Consider the following 4,911-nt stretch of genomic DNA (forward strand, 5'->3'; position numbering starts at 1 on the left):
CACACTCCTCTCCCAAGGCATACTGATGCAATCCCCCTAGGATGATCTAGTCTTTATTCCCCTTTGAATCTCTAATACATGATGGTAGAGTGGAATTGGATTGGCAGTTAGAAATCTGGGTTTAAACCCTATTTCTATCTCTTATTACCTGCAAGTCATTTGGATATGTCACTTTACCTCTGTGGACACCAGTTTCCTTATCCCTAAAATGAGTAGGTGGTTTAGATGGTTTCTAACTCTTTCAGCTCTAAATCTATGATTCCATGAAAGTCAATCACCTATTGACTTTGCCATGTTACTTACAGAATGAGCTAGCACTTGATTTGTACCTAGATGGCTACTAGATCCCTGTCTTTATAATTATTATTACCTATCTTTGGAAGTTCTTTTTTTTTTTTTTTTTTTGGTAGCTGTGGCTTAAGTCAGTTAATTCAACATCAAATTTTCTATCCTGTATCTTTCTATTTATCTCCTCCTCCCCTATCCTCTCTTTGTATGCGTGTTGCTCTGTCTCTCTGTCTCTGTCTCTGTCTCTCCCTCTCTCACACACACATCTATATACACTCAAACACACATGCACCCATACACATGCACATTTATCTGATATCTGGTAATATATGAGCACAGGTTGTGACATTATAAGATATGGCTTTGAGATTCCCCCTGCTTTTTACTCTCTGGATGAATCACTTCACTTTTCTCATTCAGCTTCATTCTTCTGTAAAAAATATGGCATTAGAATAGATCATCTTAAATTCCCTTTTATCTCTAAATGGTATGGCTAGATGCTTGACCCCTCAAATCCAAGCATTTTTGACTAGGATTCTTTCCCCTAACACCAAGAAGTTTTCTGTTTTCTTGCCCATGCCTATTGCTGAATAATCTGTTCTCTTATCTTGTCCAAATTTCATGAACTAAATCATTTCCCCTTATTTTTCACTTTGGGTCTATTTTCGGTCCTTGTGCGTTTGTTCCTGTTGTTTTCTAAACCCAAGATGTCTCCCAAAGATAAAAAGGCATCATCTATTTATTTGCACCTTCTTACTCCAAATTATCAGTTCAATTCAGAGAATCATAAGTTTAAAGCTGGAAAAGATTTTCTAAATCATCCATTTTCTTAATTTAATGAATGAGAAAACTGAGATCCATCCTGGAACATATCTCATTTTACCAACTGCTTTCTCACATTGGCTAATTCCTTCTATGATCTCCATTTGGGGCTCTTTCTAGGTTGGCCAATTTTAATTTCCCTCATAGTTGTGCTGCTGACTTTCTATATTTCAAAACTAAAGGAAGAGATGGAATAATTTCATTGCCATGTCCCCTTTAAGCTTCCTTTTGTGTGTTTTCTTCTCCCTTTAGAAAGTAAACTCCTCGAGGGCACTGTCTTTTTTGTTTATTTGTTTGTTTGTTTGCTTATACATATTTGGATTCCTAATGTTTAGCACAATGCCTGCCACATAAGAGTTTAAAAAAAGTTTATTTCTTTTCCCCTGCCTTAGTAATTCAGGGATTTAAATCTGATTAAATTCCAGCCTTCTTTTACCACACTTACATCTAACCTGTATATCTGTTGTTTATCCAAGACATTGATTGATAGGAAGATCTCAAAGATATTACAGCATACAACTTCTCCTTAATATTCTGTGAACTAAGTTTATTACATCTTGCCATTTAAGCCTAATACATCCATTATAAAGAATAAATATAACTTCAAACCAGTTGTAATAAGAATAACAACACACTTAATAGAAAGTATTCACCACAATAATTATATAATGAGAGGAAGTATTTTACATATTTCTATTTTTCTGCAAATTGCTCTATGGAATTGAAGATTTATAAATTTAGAGATTTCAGTTCAAGAAATTACAATTGCTTGAAAGATTAGAAAAGTTCACATTTATAAAATTGCTTTCTTCATAACTGTGGAACAAATGTATTATTTAAATTCAGATTATAAAGCTCTATTTTATAGATGAGGATACTGATACTTAGAATGGTAAAGAGGTACTCTCTTAAGTTACAGGACACTAGAAACTGCAGCCACTATTTCTGAGCCCTATATCCATTGCTTGGGGAAGAAATAGTTAAATTCCTCTTTCCAAAGTTGGCATAGTATCTACTTATATCATGCTTTCTTGCAAAGTATTATTGTACAAAATATAATTCACCCAAAATAAAAGATGAAATATAAAACACAGCAAGATAGTAAGGTCTAATGGAAAGTATAGTGGAAGTGAGAGCCATAAGATTGGAAATAGAAATATCTGAGTTTATGTCCTCTCCTTGACACATACTACCTATGACCAAGGGCTGGTAACTTAATCTTTCAGGAGATAGGGAATGCTGCTCTAAGCATATAAGTTATAGACAAATTTCAGAACTTCAGAAGATGAGGGAATCTCCTATCCTAAGAAATTTTCAAAAACGAAAAGATGAATCTGGACTAGATCAAAATCAAACCAAATAAACAAACAAAAGGACTCTTGCTACTTCAGAGCCTCCTATTACAGTGATAAAGAACTGAAACAATGAAATATTTGGTATAGGAATTTAAGGAAGTTCTCTTTTTTGTCTTTCTGTCTCTCTCTGTATTTCTGTCTCTCTGTCTTTGTCTCTATCTCTGTTTCTCTCTGTATGTCATTTCATTTTAATACAGGTATAAGATGATTTTAAAAAGAGGTAGGATTTTGTGCCTTTTGAACTAGAAAGCAAATTCCTGAATTTATTACCATTTTGAACTGAGCCAAAAAATACTTAACACTAATGCTTTTTTGATGAATTGTTAATTATTCTATTATGAATCCTTTCTGCCTGAATGCATTGTGATAAAATGATGTATAATTTACAGATGTCAACACAACTCAGTAGAGGGGTTTTGTCAATACCTTTATAATTTCATTTTTTTTTTACAAACTTCTTGGTAGAGGAATCTCTATACTTGTGTTAAATGAGCAATGAAGACTATGGGATCAGATCTAGAGGAAAGCCAGTCAACAAACATTTATTAAGCACCTATTATGCAGCTGGCACCATGCTAAGCAAGGATCTCAGCATCTTGGACATCGAAGTCAATGTCATATTGGATGCTTCTTTAGCTGCCACACTGTGAGGGTGGGTACCTACTTAAAGAAAACTGTGAAGTTAATCCTTAGTGTCTCCAGTCTTCTTGTATTGTGTGCCCTTTTTGGCTCTCGAGTTATCTTAACTCTCTTTTTATTTTCCCAAACAACTTCCTTTTTTTCTCTCCTTATCAAAAACTGGTCTCAGATTTTTCATTCATTCATAGAATTATACTGTGAGATTTAGAGATGGAAGGAACCTTATAAACCATTTAGTTCAAGCATCTTGTTTTATAAATTATTATTATTACTAATAAAAACAATCATTTACATAGTGCCTACTTTGTATTAGGAACTGTGTTAAGCACTATACACTTTAGAAATATCTCATTTGATCCTCATAATAACCCTAGGAGATAGATGCTATCATTATCCTCATTTGATAGTTGAGGAAATTGAGGAGACAGGAGTTAATTGACTTGCCCAGGGTCACACAGCTCATAAATGTCTGAGGCTGGATTTGAAATCAGGTTTTCCCTTCTCCAGGTCAAGTGCTTTTTCTACCTTATCAGTTACTGTTCTATGGAAGAAAAATGACTTTCTCAGAATCATAGAGGTAACAGAATCAGTAATTAAATCTGTGTCCTTCTGTATCAGGTACAAAGCTCTCTCATTTTTTCCCCCTGGATCTGTGATCACAATATTTCCTAATTGAAAATGTTGCTCCTACTGCTCTTCATCTATCAAAAAATTTATCCTCCAGGCTCAGCTTTTTTGTGAAATCTTCCCTGGCTGTCTTGAATGCCCTAAATAGAAGTGATTTTTCCTTCCTATGATCTCTGGTAGAGATGTGGATATTATCTATTCACTCATTTGGAACTTCTCCATTATTGACTAGTATAACTTGGTCTATCTTATTTTGTAATGTTATGGATCATAGATCTAGAGTTAGAATGGACTTTTAGGTCATCAGGTTTGCCTTCTCATTTTGCATTTGAGGACACAGAGGTTCAGTGAGGAGGTTAATTGATTAGAGGTATTGATTGGATTTGATGATTTATTATGGTTTGAAAGTGACCCTTCATTCTTGTGCAGCACAAATTCTAACAGGTTGTAATAATCTGGAAAAATCCTGATCTATCCCAATGACAGACTATGTTTGTTGTGACAGGTCCAGCTTAATTAAGTACAGTTGGCTACTTGTTAAATGATGAATTCTTTGACTATAAAAGACCATAGGAAGAAAAGAGAAAAAGGAAAAAAAATACAAAAAATCTCCCAGTTTTTTGTTGCTTCCTTTTCTTTCTAAAATTATGGTGATTGATTGGTTAAAAAAAGAAAAAAAAAAGGTCCTAAGAATCATTAAGTTCTTAGACCACCTATAAATATTGATATCATTGCTATTATTTTAAATGTATGATTATCATCTGATGATCAACAAGTTAAAATATTACTAGAGGAACTGAACTACATAAATATTGACATTCTAGCTATAATGAAATCAGAAGAGAGAAAATTATAGCTAAATGGAAAGATGGTTCATGGGTTCTTCTTAGAGAAGCAAAAAACAGGAGCTAATGGAATAGATTTTTTCGTATATCTAAATACAACAAATGCCATTACTTCATAGGACACTTGTTCATCTTATCTTAGACTACTTGTGAGCATAAGCAAAAAGTCTATGAGATAATTGTAGATTTTGTGCGAATATCTATTACAGAAGATTAAAAGTGGGAAAATTCCATGAAAAACTTGGTTAGATTCTACAAACCAAGTCAACAAGATAGATAAATAGAAAGATATAAAATAGATAAAAGATGAAGATGAAAAAAATAGATACAGATTA

This window comes from Antechinus flavipes, chromosome 3, assembly GCF_016432865.1.
Source record: "Antechinus flavipes isolate AdamAnt ecotype Samford, QLD, Australia chromosome 3, AdamAnt_v2, whole genome shotgun sequence".
Classification (NCBI taxonomy): domain Eukaryota; kingdom Metazoa; phylum Chordata; class Mammalia; order Dasyuromorphia; family Dasyuridae; genus Antechinus; species Antechinus flavipes.